A 16,417-nucleotide genomic window follows, 5' to 3' on the forward strand; every position below is an offset into this window, starting at 1 on the left:
TCTGTGTGACAAACCACCACTTCATGATCTGTAGAAATGGTTCCTGTTCAGCAGACATCAGCTACCCAGGGGCGCTTAGCTGGGGCGTCAGCCTCCAGCAGGCTAACCTGGCGTGAGCGTGAGGTGGTCACTGTTCTAGAAACAAGAGCCGGAGCTGAGTTCACAACACACAGGTCACGACCTCTCAGTCCTGTTGATCAGTTTGATTAGCATGCTAAGACAGAACCAGGAGATGGAGAAACAGACTCCAGCCCTGGGAGGGAGGAGACTTATCGGTCCATTTTGACACACTCCTTCCTGCAGCTTCTCTATGGCTGAGTCACTTGAGGAATGCAAGCCAGGAAGAATTGGTCTGGAGTAAGGGAGCTATGGCTTCTCGGACACACGTGGCCCCCTGCACAGTGCTTCTCTCTATTGATTTGCTCAATTACATAAGCTTCCAGTGCACAGGGCATGGACATACTGACCACTCGCTATCCCAAAGTGACTTCCCACCCAGCATATACCAGATCTCAGACTGACTTCCAGCCCCAGCATATCCCAAATCCCAGGGATCTCCCATTCTAGTATATCCCGAATTCCAAAATGATCTCTACCCCAGTGTATCCTAATTCCTAGAGTGACCTCTGACTCCAGTATAACCCAAATTCCAGAATGACCTCCAACCTCCCCCCACCCCGTTATGTCAGTTCCCAGAGTGACCTCTACCCTGGCAAACTGCAAAGATCCAGCACAACTACAGCTGCACCCTGAAATCTCTCCTTTTTGCTCACCCTGCTTTCTTCTCCAGCCAATAGCCAATGGAACAGTCCACACGGCTAAGAGGTTAACTTAGTTGGTAACCCATAACCCGGATTGTGAACGGGCGCCGCTCTGGAACGGAATTCACATGCTACCATGTTGGTCCCACGGCCTGCCACTCACCCGGGTCTCTGAGGCCCAGTGCCCTCAACTGCAGAGCTGTGCATGCTGTGTTTGCATAACACTCTTTGAAGATATGTTCATTGATTTGTACATTTTGTACAAGCACCGGTTCGTTTTGAATATGCTGACGATGTTCAATAAGGAAATAAACCAACAAGGGTTCATTTCTTTGCATTTAGCCCTGAGTCCCCCGGTGTGATGGAGGAATAGCGGCATCCCACAAGAAGCAATTTGCACTCACACGGAGGCGTCTTGTTGAAAGGTGGAAAGACTCCGTAACTCAGGGAAGTCGGCTTAATACTTACATTTGCAAGTTACAGCGCTCACAAAATGACCCCAAAAGTCATCCGCTGTTGGCGCTGCCTCTGTGATCATGGCCGTGGGAGAGCCTACAGCGCCACCTTCTGGGTATTGATGTCTGCTACAAGAGTACCCTGTGCCGAGAGCCGCTCTCCTGGTAACTGCCCAAGGCAACCAGCACCTGGTAGCTGCGGAGCCACGATCCAATCCGTCTGGCAGGGCGTGGCCTCTGCAGTCCCTGAAACCTCTTACCAAGTGCCTCCCAACAGAGAGAGCAGCTCTCTGCCAACAACCATGCCAGAGTGGACAGAAAAAGGAAGGGGTCACAGGAGCTGGCCAGCCACGTGGGGTGGCACCCCCATTCTCACCTTTCTGAGGCCTCGGTTCTCACATTTGAAAATGTAAATGAAGCCAGCCTTTGGGGGTTGTGGTGCCCAAAACCAACAGCAACTAATTAACATTAAGCCTGAATTTCCTCTAAACGATGCTGCAAACACGGCCATATCAGCCACAGCCCTCCTTATAAAGAGAAGAGCCCGCACCGTGGGATTAAGCACCCAACAAATTCTGAGAATAGTTGTAAGCCTTGTGGTCCCATGGACACAGGGGTATTTCAGCCCCATTCATCGATGGAGAAAAAACTCATTAACTATCTTGTTCAATGTTAACTAGAGCCCTTGGGAATGTTTTGTTTTTCTCTGGCGGTCTGCTGGTTTTAGTTCAAGCAGTAAATAGACAATAGGCAGACTAACAGGAGAGAGAGAGAGACAGAGAGAGACAAAGACCTGCAGGTTTATTATTGTGCAAAAACACAGCGGTTAAACAAGGTAGGAGACTCAGAAGAGAAGGTCAGATGGCCTTAAACATCTCTTCCTGGCTGGAGGGAAGGGAGGGGCTGGTGATTTTAGAAGGATGGAGAAGGATTTAGGGTGGGCAGGAGCAAGAGTCAAAGGTAAGGCTGGGTTCCGCTGGATGTGTGTCTCTGAGGCTCCATTCTTGCCTCAGGTTGAATTCAGTCTTCCCTGGTTAGGGAAGTTTCAGGTAGACTAAAAGCCAGAGCTGAGGCAAAGTGCTGGCCTAGTGTACACGATGTCTCGGGTCCCATCGTATGCCAGGCAGGGTGGTGCAAGCCTGTCATCCCAGCACCGTGGGAGATGATAAAAACAGGATCAGAGGTTCAAGGTCACCCTCAGGTACTTTGTGAGTTCAAATCCACCCCGGGACTATGTGGAAGCCTGTCTAAATGAAAAGAGGAGGAAGAGGAAGAGGTAGAGGAGGAGGAGGAGCAGGAAAAGGAGGAGAAGCAGGAGGAGGAGGAAGAGCAGGAGGAGCAGAAGGAGGAGCAGGAGGAGGAGCAGGAGGAGGAAGAGGTGGAAGAGCAGGAGGAGGAGGAGCAGGAGGAAGAGCAGGAGGAGGAGGAGAAGGAAGAGGAGGAGGAAGAGGAGGAAGAATAGAAGGAGGAGGAGGAAGAGAAGGAGGAGGAGGGGGAGGAGGAGGAGGAGGGGGAGGAGCAGGAGGAGGTGGAGGAGCAGGAGGAGGAGGAGCAGGAGGAGGGGGAGGAGCAGGAGGAGGAGCAGGAGGAGGAAGAGGTGGAGGAGCAGGAGGAGGAAGAGGAGGAGGAGGAGGAGCAGGAGGAGGAGGAGCAGGAGGAGGAGGTGGAGGAGCAGGAGGAGGAGGAGCAGGAGGAGGAGCAAGAGGAGGAGGAGGAGCAGGAGGAGGAGGTGGAGGAGGTGGAGGAGCAGGAGGAGGAGGAGGAGGTGGAGGAGGAGCAGGAGGAGGAGGAGGAAGAGGTAGAGGAGGAGGAGGAAGAGGAGAAGGAAGAGGAGGAGGAAGAGGAGGAAGAATAGAAGGAGGAGGAGGAGGAAGAGAAGGAGGAGGAGGGGGAGGAGGAGGAGGGGGAGGAGCAGGAGGAGGAGCAGGAGGAGGAGCAGGAGGAGGAGGAAGAGGTGGAGGAACAGGAGGAGGAGGAGCAGGAGGAGGAACAGTAAGATGAGGAAAGGGAAAACTAAAGGCCTTCTCTTGGCAGGTCCAGTCCGGTAGAGAAGGAAACGTGGATTAACACCAGCAGTTGGGAATTGTGTAGCCCGGGGAGTCTAACAGAGCCAGAGGAGCTCCAATGGTTTTATTTGAAAATTTCATGCGGTGTACATAATCATGGTCTCCCATTTCTCCAACCCTTGGCAGATCCCTCCCCACTTCCTACTCACCCAACTCCATGTACTTCCCCCCTCTTTAAAAGAGGAAAAAGACAGGCTGGAGAGATAACTCAGTGGTTAAGAGCACTGACTGCTCTTCCAGAGGTCCTGAGTTCAAATCCCAGCAACCACATGGGATCTGTGCTACCATCTGTAATGGGATCTGATGCCCTCTTCTGCTGTGTCTGAAGACAGCTACTGTGTACTCATATATAATAAATAAATCTGAGAGAGAGCGAGATTGAAATTGATTGATTAATTGATTGATTGATTTTAAAACACTACTGAAAACCCTGGGGTCCAGTTTGTATTGGCCAACGACTCCCAAGCTCATGCTAGGCCTCGACTGTGGCCAGCTTGCTCAGCAGCTGTCACTTACAAACAGCCTCTTAGCGAGGGGCTCCCTACCCCGTCATGTTTGTGCATTGAGATGAAAGCTCTCAGCTACTGTTCTAGCTCTGGGCTCGTCTACCTTCTGTCATGCTCACTGCCATGGTAGGTAGAGACTCTTAACTATCCCTCTGAAACTGTGGGCCTCAGATAAACTCTTTCTTCTATAAATCACCGTGGTTATGGTGTGTTGTCACAGTAATAGAAACGTGACTGAAGCAGCAGTTGGTAGCAGGAGCTGGGTATCGCTGTGGCTGGCCTGCCCTGCTGCTTTTTAAAGGAATGTGGAGACTTGGGGACTTTGGACAAGGAAAGCAGCTGAATGTTGTAACGTTGAATGCTGTGGGCAAGGCTTACTTAATGAGTCATACCAGTAGGAGCCCGGGAGGGTATAGTGCTGAGACCAATGTGGACTGTGGAGGCCCAGTTCACGAGCTTTCAGACGGCACCTGTATTAGCAACTGGACTAAAGACCATCCTTGTGATACATTCTGTGGTTGATGTTTACCTTAATGTGTGGGTCAAGGGGAACACTCCTCCATTGCTGGTGGAAGGGCAAACTTGTGCAGCCATTATGGAAATTAGCATGGCAGCTCCTCAGAAAGATAGGGACCAATAGACCTCAAGATCCAGCTATGCCACTCTTAGGCATTTACCCAAGGGATGCTCCATTCTACCGCGGGGCCACCTGCTCGACCATGTTCACTGCTGGCCTAGTTTAAATGTCTCCAATAGAATGGGTAAAGAAAACGTGGTACATTTACACAGTGGAGTATTACTCAGCTGTTTGGAAAACAAAAACAAAAACGAAAACAAAACAAAAAAACAAAATAATGAAATCTGCAGACAAATGGGTATAATCAGAAAAAAAATCATTCTGAGTGAGGTAACACAGGCCCCGAAAGATAAATGCATTATGTATTTGCTTATATGTAGATATTAGCTGTTAAATACATGATAACAAGACTACAGAGACCCAGAGAAGTAAGGCACAGCTCACTGGCTCTCAACCTTCTTAGTATTGGGAGCCGTCAATGCCATTCCTCATGTTGTAGTGCCTCCAACCATAAGATTACTTTTGTTGCTACTTCGTAGCTGCAATCTTGCTGCTGTTGTGAACCATAATACAAACATTTTCTGAGACAGAGGCTTGCCGAAAATGTTGAGAACCACTGGTATAGAAGGGACCGGTGAGGAAGACATATGGAAGGGAAATAGAATAGTTTTTATGGGTGTGCTGCGGCATTTGGGGGGACAGGAGCAGGAGGATCAGAGGTGAGGAGAAGGGGACGTGGGGCTGAGGGAGGGAATGCACAGAGACCGCTAGAATTCGGGGAGAGGGGAGATCTGCTTGCTGCTGAATTGAAAAGTCTGGGACTAATTTCGCTAACAAAGGAGACTTTGGGACAGACTGATATTAACTCTGCCTCATGGTTATTAACAACCATTCTATTACACATCTCTAATGAAGAGGAGCAAGCAGGGCAAAGAGAGATGCCAATGTACAGTCTAGGGAGAAGAAGCGCGCCAGGAAATTCATTGATGGAGCCAAGGCTTGTGCTGAAAGAGACAGAGACCTGTAGAGAGCGGCGCGGCGAAACAAAGATGGCGCCGACATCCAGCCTTGTCTGGATATAAACGACTTACTGCGCATGTGCAGGCTTGTCCCCTTGCTAGGGCTCCCTCTAGTGGTGAAAAGCGGTACTGCACATGTGCGGTTTATGCACCAGGTGTCAGTTGACCGTTAATATGCTAATGAGGTGATTCATTCTCCGCCAATCACTGGAGGACAAGTAGTGGGGTGATCCAAGCCCCACCAATCCCTGAGAGATAATTAGCATACAGTTGTCTATATAAGTCGAGCGATTTTGCTGCTCGGGGTCCCTGTTCAAGAGAGCTGTAACACTAAGAAGAGCTGTAACACAGTAAAGGCTTGTTCGCAGAAGAATCCTGTTGCCGCGCGTCGTTCTTGCTGGCGGGACATTGGGCACGAGACAGAGACCCAGTGAGATGTGGAAGGAAGAGAGTGGCCCTCCTAGGCAAGTCCCCACACAGCTGACCCTGCAACTATTGAAAGGAAAGTCTCCATTCCTTCAAAGCAGCAGCGAATCACAGCTTATGCCAATATAATTCAAGGGAGAGGTCAGGGGGTCATCCCGAGCAGGCAGGCAAACTTGGTATCATGGGCCACGAGGTTCTGGCTTTACAGACACAAGGGACACAGGAGTAAAGGGTTGTAGAATCTTCCTCCACAGCTAAGGGAAGCTGCTGGGTGTGGGCTTTGTCAGTCACCCCTGGCGGAAGCCCTCGGAGGCCACTGCCTACAGCTGTGGGCATGAAGCCTGAATATCGCCGAAGATGCCAGGATGTTGGAGGTGCCAATTCCGCAATGTCTGCCAGGAAGAGAGGGTTTTACACAGAGAGTGGAACCAACCCAAGAGAGATGGAGGGATGCTGCAGGCAGCAAATCCAGGAGAGTGGCACCGTCTAAGTCCTCTGACGTTCGACGGGGCCTTCAGAATTGGAGTTTGGCCCCTGTATCTCCTCAGCGTTCCCCCAGTCCCCCCTTTTGGAATAAACTGAGAGGATCTCAAGATGCAGTCCTTGAGTAAATAAATACGCTCACTCCCAGTCATAAGGAAAGCGCTTTCTGCCTACCCTCGAAAGCTCTCGAAATGGAGTCTGTGAAATAAACAGACAGTACCTGAACCAGCCAGAGAAGCCCCACTTTCCACATCTGCACAGGAGACTCACACAGATCGGAAGCTCGCAGTCGAGCCAGATGGCTGAAGCTCATCCAATGCTCTGAGCACGAAAAGGGCTGGGTGCCTGGGGGCTCTGGTGGGAAGAGGTCATCTTCAAGTCACAGAAGTGACCACATAGTGCAGAGACCTAGCTGGGCCCTTGACTCTGGGGACAGGCCTTGTCATAGCAGCCTCTCCCGGCTGTTGCTGTCCTAATGGGATTCTTTCAGAGGCGGATGTCACTTCCATGGAAGGTCAGCTTTTTAGAGCTGTCCCCATGTCTGTAGTGTCCCCAAAGAGCCAGCTCAAAATAGGTCAGAGAAGTGAGGGGCACATTCTGCAGACCCCTGCAGTCACTCCGTTGAGGGGTGGCGCAACAGGGAGGTGTCCTAAGTTCTACTAAGCTCGATTTGAATCTTATTACTTTTTGCAATGAGCGAGTTAGAGTTATAATAACAGGTTTAGTTTTTAAATCTCCGACAGTTGCGGTAGGACTGGCTGTCCGGCTGTCCGGACACTGATTTTTTTAGCCCGTCATACTTCTCAGACCTGAATCACATTTCCCTCTGTCGGTGTTAGTAATGACTTTCCATTAGTGAGCATTTCGTACAAAGCACCCTCAGACCTGACCGGCCCAGTCCCTCTGGATCCCGGCAGTACTGAGAAATGATAGGCTCTTTCTGAAAAGCAGTGCAGTTCTCGGAAGGCCCCATGATTCTGTCCTCCCACTGACAGGCTTACAATCAGCGCTCTCCCCAAACAGCTCACTGTTCCAGGCACCTGAGGTGCTGTGTCCTGAGCTGCCCACCTTCCAGCTTAGACCAGACACGCCTATCAGCTTCTTCTCAAAATAGATGAGTGAGAAGAAGCCACAATAGACCCGCTATGTATTGATATACTGGCCTTGGGGAGATGGCATCCTGACTAATGCTGTGCCCACATTCTGTGTTCTCTGTCTCTCTCCCCCTCCCCTCTGTCTTCCATCCCCTCCCATTCGCTCCCTCTCCTTCTCTCCTTCTCCTCCCTCCCCACCCCTTCCCTCCCCCTCCCTCTTCCTTCCCTCCCCCTCCCTCCCCTTCCTCCTACCCTCCCCTCCACCTCCTCTTTTCCCCTTCCTTCCCCTTCCCCCTCCTTCCCCTTCCTTCTCTCCTCTCCTTCCCTCCCTCCCCTTTCTTCTCCCCTCTCCTTCCCTCCCTCCTCCCCCTCCCCTCCCCTCCCCTCTTCCTGTCTCCTCCCCCTCCCCTCCCCTCCCCTTCTTCCTCCCCTCTTTCTCCCTCCCCTTCCTGCTACCCTCCCTCTCCTCCTTCCCTCTCCTCCCCTCCCCCTCCTCTTACACAAGTCCCCTGAAACAGGGACTGTCTTTGTGCCGGGTCTACAGACAAGGATAGAGAATGTCAGAGGTGAGGATGGACTTGCTTACTCACAGGGTATGCATGATGTCCACGAGTTAAATCTGAGCGATCAAATCCCTAAACCTGAAGCCACAAACAGCCCTTTGCTTCAATGCCCTGGGCCGATGATCTTCCACTCAATTTGTAGAAACAGAAAGAGAAAGCCCACAGGGAAGAAACTGGAAGGAAAACCAGAGCTGTCTTGATAATTCACCTCATCTTTGTTCTTATCTGTGGTCTGCCCAGGCTTAGCACACTAGAGACATCATACCCAACAATGGTCTCCTGCAGCGTTCGGTATAAGCAGAGGGGGGCAGGCACACATCCAGCACCACACTAGGAATTGGTCAAGCCAAAATCTGGCCAGCTTCTGTTTACAGTCATGATTCTTCATCAAAAGCAAGGGAGAAACATGAAGTCAATCTGGAGCTCAGTCCATATTCGGGACTGGGAAGACGACTATATGTGAGGTTTCCCCAGAGCTCAGGTAAATGCCAGGTGAGCCTGATGTCCCACCTGCTACTCTAGCCCCATGGAGCAGAAGCAGGAGATCTCCAGAGCAGTCTGGCTAGCCAGAATAGCCACATCAGTGAGCTCTGGGTTTGATTGAGAGCCCCTGTCTCACTGAATAAGGTGAAAGGGTAAAGAGAGATGACTCTTGGCATCAACCTTGGGCCTCCACATGCATGTGCACACACCCAAACACATCCACAAGTGTGCTGACTCACATGCAAGCATGCACACAGACACAGGCACGGCATACACCTGAAAGTGGAAAGGGAGGGTCTGTCCGAATTCAAACAGGAAAAACTCGTTCACAGGGCCAGCCACACAAGAACAGTGCTACTCTGAAACAGGAGGACAGTCGTCTCATCCTTCCAGGGCGGGGAAGCCCTGTGTCCAGGGTGTGAAGTGTACCCCCAGGCTCATGTATTTGAACACTTGGTCCTAGGTTGTTGTGCTGTTTAGGGGAGGCCATCTGTGTGAACTTACTGCCAAGAGATGGTCACAATCATGGGGCCAGTGGTGCTTTGAGTGAGAATGTCCCCCATGGGCTCAGAGATCTGAATACTCGGTCACCAGGGAGTGGCCCTGTTTGAAAGGATTAGTAGGTGTGGTCTTGTTGGAGGAAGTGTGTCACTAAATGTCTTAGTTAAGGTTTTACTTGGGGCTGGGGATTTAGCTCAGTGGTAGAGCGCTTACCTAGGAAGCGCAAGGCCCTGGGTTCGATCCCCAGCTCCGAAAAAAAGAACCAAAAAAAAAAAAAAAAAAAAGGGTTTTACTGCTGTGAACAGTCACCATGACCAAGGCAACTCTTATAAGGACAACATTTAAATGGGTCTGGCTTACAGGTTCAGAGGGTCAGTCCATTATCATCAAGACGGGAACATGGCAGCATCCAGGCAGGCATGGTGCAGGAGGAGATGAGAATTCTGCAGATTCATCTGAAGGCTGCTAGCAGAAGACTGGCTTCCATGCAGTTAGAGTGAGGGGTGAGGGTCTTAAAGCCCATGTCCACATTGACACACCCACTCCAACAAGATCACACCCACTCCAACAAGGTCACACCTACCCCAACAAGGTCACACCCACTCCAACAAGGCCCCACCCACTCCAACAAGGTCCCACCCACTCCAACAAGGCCACACCCACTCCAACAAGGTCACACCCACTCCAACAAAGCCATACCCACTCCAACAAGGCACACCCACTCCAACAAGGTCACACCCACTCCAACAAGGCCATACCTACTCCAACAAGGTCACACCCACTCCAACAAGGCCATACCCACTCCAACAAGGCCACACCCACTCCAACAAGGCCACACCTTCCAATAGTACCACTCCCTGGGCCATAAACAAACCATAACACTAAGAGTGGTCTTCCCGGGGCTGGGGATTTAGCTCAGTGGTAGAGCGCTTACCTAGGAAGCGCAAAGCCCTGGGTTCGGTCCCCAGCTCCGAAAAAAAAAAAAAAAAAAAAAAAGAACCAAAAAAAAAAAAAAAGAGTGGTCTTCCCAAAAAGGTAAGGTTCCAAAAGCCCATTCCAAGCACAGAGTCTCTCTCGCTCTCTCGCTCTCTCTCTCCCCCTGCTGTCCACGGGTCCAGTAGAGCCCTCAGTTCCTTCTCCAGCATGATGTCTGCCTGGACGCTGCCATGCTCCCTGCCATGCTGATCATGGACTGAACCTCTGCACCTGTAAGCCAGACTCAAGTAAATGCTCTCTTTTGTAAGAGTTGCTGTGGCCATGGTGTCTCTTCACAGCAATAGAACACTGACTAAAAGAGCACCACAGAGTGCCCTGCATCTTTGGAAATAATTCTCAAGCACAGTGGTCTCAACAGCAAAAACACAGGCAAAGCTAAAGGGAGCAGTGCTGTCAGTCAATATCCATGAACACTGGGAAAATATTTCAGGAGAACTCAGGTATGCACTGGCCTCCTGACCATCGGGTGGTGGCTTGACAGACAGCCTTGCTGGGAAGAGCAAACGGCAAGCAAAGGGAAGGAAAGGGGAGTGGCAGCCATGTTGTCATGGCTCCTGACCTTGTACGGCCCATAAGCATTCGTCTGGCTTAACCCTCTGCTATCCCAAACTGTGGCTAAACAGACCTTCGCTCTTCATAAATCCCTTGCCTCGTGTGTTTCATTGTGATAAGAAGAAAGCTGACCAATGCTCCTTCCTTCTCAGCAATGCTTTGAGATCAATTCCACAGGGACACGGTTACCAGGAGTGGGTGATTTGCAGTGGCATGAGCACAAGGAGCCAAGGCCACTGACATTACACATGAGTACTAGCAGCCAGGGGCATGAACACCAAGAAGGCAGGGCCACTGCCATCTCTGAGGCCACAGAAACTGTGCTGAGCACCAGCTTTCAAGTAGCTTCCAGTGGGATGAGGGTCGATGCTTTGCTCTGCCAACCACTGAGGACCAGCTCCGAGTCTGAGCCAAGCCAGGCTCCTGTGCCTCCCGCTACAGAAGGAAATCACTTTCTATAATGAGGTCTTCAGGCTGCTCCCTCAGAAGGAAGGCCCATCTCTCACTCAGCCTCTGCCTCATTACTCTTGAGACACACACAATTTTCCTGGGTGCCGATGTCTTCCCTCTGTGTCGCGCAGATGTGAGTCTGATCCGCAAAAAGCCATCATCTCATAATCTGACCATCAGAGAGGCGTAAGGGGGACATGCCATCAATCTTAATTAATCAGAATTAAAAAATGTCTGTTTTAAATTCCAAGAAACATGAGCTGAGGCGTGAGGTTTGAAGGTGCTTGTTTCTATCTGCTTCTATTGTTCCTCCCCTAAGGGCTTCCTGGGAGAGCATGCGTTCTGTCTGCACCCACGTTGATTCAGTGGCCATTTTTAAAATCGTGTGTGTGTGTGTGTGTGTGTGTGTGTGTGTGCACGTGTGTGCGCGTGTATACACTTGTGTGCACACTTGCATGCATGGGTATGTGTGAGAGAGTGTGTGCACTCTCTCTTTCACACACACACACACACACACAAACACACAGACACACACACACAGACATACACACACAAGTATACACATGTGTAGGTTGGGTCCCAGGGATCAGACTCAGTCTGTCAGTCTTGGTAGCAAACACTTTTCCCCACAGAGCCAGCCCACTGTCTCCTCTTTGGATTTCTTCATGCGATCTCTCTTGCTGTATCTACGTGAGGCCAGACCTGCAGAAGCTGCAGGAATCTCGCCATGTCTTACCACAACTTCTTCAGGACGGCACACAGCGTCCAGGAGCCACATGCAGAAGGGCACACAAATACCAACAGGATAAAACCCCAAGGAAGGAAAGCAGGACAGGTAATCACCAGCCACTGTCTCCCCAGCTCAGCAACAGGTCACCACGGGCTGCACAGGAAGGACGCCACCAGAGTGCCACTGGTGTGAGGTCCAAGTCAGCTCCATGGTATGTGAACAATTCTTATTTTGTGTGTTTGCATCTTTTCTTGAAACAAATTATATCATAACCTGAGTCCCCATTAGCCCACCATGATCAAAATCCCATCCGTACATCCTGCATGAACACCCCAAGGGGAAGAATGGTATAGAAATTGTGGTATATAGAATATTCCAGAATGTCTCAGTTAGGGTTTTACTGCTGTGAGCAGACACCATGACCAAAGCAACTCTTTTAAGGACAACAGTTAAAGGGATCTGGTTTACAGGTTCAGAGGTTCAGTCCATTATCATCATGGTGGGAGCATGGCAGCACCCAGGCAGGAAGGGTGCAGGAGGAGCTGAGAGTTCTACATCTTCATCTGAAGGCTGCTAGCAGAATACTGGCTTCCAGGCAGCTAGGATGAGGGTCTTAGAGGCCACGCCCACAGTGACACGCCCACTCCAACAAAGCCACACCCACTCCAACAAGACCACACCTCCTAATAGTGCCACTCTCTGTGCTGAGCATGTACAAACCATCACACAGGAAAACGTCAATATCTTCAGTGCAGTACCAAGGGGCAATTTGAGATTGGGGAAGCTACTAGGTGTTCAGTTTAGATCAACATAGAAGATAGTTCAGGTACCTCATCTCCACCTCGGCCCTGTGAGAGTACCTCCAAAATGTCCCCTCAGTTCAAGTTCACCCAGCCTCCCTAACTGGTATAGTTTCATTCTGTTACTGTTGCAAATACTATGACCAAAATTAATGTAGGAGAGAGGGAAGGGTTTATTTTACTGTCACACTGTATTCAGACAGAGAGAGTTCAGTGACCCTGGTCCAGCAGTGTAAGCCCCTTAGCTCTCAGTTTATAGGTTACTGTCCAATATTGAAGGAAGTCAGGGGAGGAACCCAAGGCAGGGACTTAGATCAAAACCACTCTCTGGCGCACCCTCGAGTCCACGCCTGGCTGGCTAGCTTTCTATACAGCTGAGAGCCACCTGCCAAGGTGGGAAGGCCTTCCTTCATCAATAAATAACCTAGACAGTCCACCATAGACATGAGCACCACAGACCAAGCAGACCTAGACAAATCAAGGCTCTCCACTCAAAAGATTCAAGGCTGTGGCAAGTTGAAAATTAAGGCTAAGTAGACAGCAGCCACCCTCCGTACCCTGGTCAATTCTGGAGGCTCGTGTGGTGCCGTGAAAGCCTTGCAAGGCTTGGTAACTCTAGCTATCCCCACCTTGGTAGGTTGAAAGACTTAGGCATGGGAGGTAGGCTCAGCCCATTTGAGCAGAGGTGGGAGCTTAGCCTGAGACTGTGGTCTCAGCCAGTCTGTACCGCCCATCCTCCAGAACACCCAGGTGAATCAGGAGTCATCAGAAGTCGTGATAGCAAAACCCACAGCCATTACAGAGCAGTTCTATTAGTCGTTCTATTAGCAGAGAGACATCCCCTTAACTCCAAGTGGGATTCTTCATCTCCAGTCTAAGCTGAGGACTGCAGCGTCTTGCTGTGAGTGTCGTAGCAAGATGACACTCTGGACCAGAGGAGGGCTCAGCCCCACAGCTGACACCCAGTCTAGTGTCTGGCAGGAAGGTAGCACTTTATTTAGACAGAGAGAGTTCAGTGCTCTTGGTCAAGCACTTCCCTGATCAATCTCCTGGAAGACAAGGACCCAGACAAAAAGGCAGCTGGGAACCCTTCCTGGAAGGGATCCAGCCCAACTCTGCAGGAGTCCCTGACAGACAGTCCTTAAAGCACTGAGACCTGGTTCCTTGGCTCAGAGCACTGTACAGCATTGAGGAGTCTCACCAGGCCCCAGGAAGGGATGAGGGGTCGACTTCTAATCCCTTGCAGATGGCCCTCCTGCTGAGGGATCTTGGTCAGTTGGCTGTACTCCCCAAGCCCCACGCCCTCGTGTCTGTGGACAATTAGAGCATCCCTAAGCCCTGGACTCAATGGCCAGCGCAGAGGGGGAAGAGAGAGAGAAAAACCACAGAGTGGCTGGGCCGAGTCTTTTGTCCTGCACAGCCCTGGTTCTCCTCTAAAGAATTTGTGATCCTGGTGACTGCAGTTCGTTTTCTAATAAAACTTTGAACTCTTGTCTGCTGATGTCCTGTAGAAGCAGAATGTCGGTATGGTCTGAGATTTGAGGACATCATGCACAAGGTGGACAAAATTCAATTCAAGCATAGACTCCCGGGTGGGCCCAGCCTAAGATCTCCCTGTATACCTTTTCAGCCATTTATTTATCAAAGGGTTTATTGGCAGCAACTCCTTCATGTCTGTCACTCGACACCTTCCTTCCCTGTGTGATCAGATCAAACCGACTGGGACAAATCTCACCCCAGCCAAGAAGGGACAACTGAGACCAAACCACCAGATGGCTGAACAGAGAGGTCTTCAGAGAATATTGTTCAGAAAGATGGGGGAGGAGCTGTCAGATCAAAATGAAGTCACACTGTGCACAGTGGCACTTGCCTGTCATCTCAGTGTTTGGGAAACCAAAGCAAGGACGATTGTAAAATTGAGGTGAGACCCTGTCTGAAAGCCTGGGGCAGGAAAGCACAGTGATCTGTGTCAGCCCTTCCAAAAATAAGTCCAGATGAGACGTTACCTGACGTGGGTACCCGAAGTTACTGAAATGCTTTCTGACCTCAGAACCTATGTGCCTTCTCTTTGTATCTGTTTCAGATGCAGAAATACCTTGGAGAATTTAAAACTAACTCATAGCTGTTGACTGTACTCCGATGTGCACAATCATGTACTGGAAATTTCTCTTACTGAGGAGAAGCCATTCTGCCAAACAAGTGTGTCCGTGTTGGAGGGATGTCACCCTCCCTGTGGCACGGAGCTCAAGTGTGTGTGTTTTGGAAGGATGCTGTCCTTCACGTGGCACAGAGCTCATAGATGTGAGTTACTAGTAGCCACCAGGGATTATGGAGGGCAGAAGGGAGGAAAAGTGCTTTCACTTGCTGTACTCTGGATGCAGCTGTACCCGGGTGTGCCCATTAAGAACATCTGCACACGGGGTTGGGGATTTAGCTCAGTGGTAGAGCGCTTGCCTAGCAGGCGCAAGGCCCTGGGTTCGGTCCCCAGCTCCGAAAAAAAGAAAAAAGAAAAAAAAAAAAAGAACATCTGCACATACACATTATTGATCTCGGAATATGAACACACGGTCAAAGGCTGGCAGCGTTTGACCATAGCATTCCTCCTCATCCTCTGACAAATTTTTTTTTTTTTTTTGGTTCTTTTTTTCGGAGCTGGGGACCGAACCCAGGGCCTTGCGCTTCCTAGGCAAGCGCTCTACCACTGAGCTAAATCCCCAACCCCATCCTCTGACAAATTTAAAGGGGAAAATTTAAACGTGTCTCTCTCTTCCCCAAGAACCATCAAGCAGAAAACACGAACTCAGTTCTGAGGAAGCCAGAGCAGGAAGCCTGAGTGAATAAAGGAGACCCAGACACAAGAGCATTATGGGAACTAGGAGGCCCTCCAGAGGAAGTGCTAGGAGGCCTCTCTGACCCTGGGGACTTGGAAAAGACACCTTTGAGACATTCCAGAAAAAATGTCCACTCTCTCTGTGTACCAGGCACTTGGTAGCAACCCTTTCTAAGGTCTGTGTCAAGACTTCCCCAACAATAGGGGGGCTATTAGTGTCTCTTTATTTTACAAGTGAAAAGGTGAAGCTCAGAGAGGCTGAGTCACTGACTCCAGGTCACACAGCTCAGAGTTGCAGGACCAACGTGACTGAAGACTACACCTTTTACTACTCTTTATACCTTGAACACCCTGAGCAGAAGCAGTCCACACAGGACCAGTTTACATCCTTCAGATACTCAGACCCAACTACCATAAACAGAACGCATGCATATCCAGTACGGTTTCTGACTGTAAGAGCTTTGCCGAGCTGAAATGCAGCTAGTGGCATATCTTGAGAATTTTAGCTTTATACATTTCATTCTTTTGGGTCGAGGAGACTGAGCTCAGACACTGGTCTGAAGCTCCTGCCTCTAGTTCCCAAATACTGAGCCACAGTCCCTGTCCTGAGGGCCGTTGACATTGTTTCATTTTGCTGGGGCTGGAGAGATGGCTCAGAGGTTAAGAGCACTGATTGATCTTCCAGAGGTCCTGAGTTCAATTCCCAGCAACTACATGGTGGCTCACAACCGTCTGTAATGGGATCTGATGCCCTCTTCTGGTGTGTCTGAGGACAGCTACAATATAGTTACATACATAAAATAAATACATCTTTTTTTTTAAAGTGGACTTTGCCGAGTGCACTGTCGTGACCCCTCACTGACTGGTCAGCCCCCTGCTCCTTGAAGGCCCTCCCATCTCCCACTCTCAGCCATAGATGGCCACTGACCCTTTTTTTGAGGGGGTTCAGAATTTTGCCTGGTTTGGCGTTCTTTGAAAATGAAGTCCTCCTGCCTGTTGTATTGGTAGCTGCAATTTTCCATTTGGCGAGACAGTCCTGAGACTTGTCCCTTGGATGAAGGTGTTACTTGTTACCTGTAAAGATTTTTTTTTTTATTATTTTTTTCATGGGGGCAAGGAACATGT

Source organism: Rattus norvegicus, chromosome 3, assembly GCF_036323735.1.
Source record: "Rattus norvegicus strain BN/NHsdMcwi chromosome 3, GRCr8, whole genome shotgun sequence".
NCBI classification, from domain to species: Eukaryota; Metazoa; Chordata; class Mammalia; order Rodentia; family Muridae; genus Rattus; species Rattus norvegicus.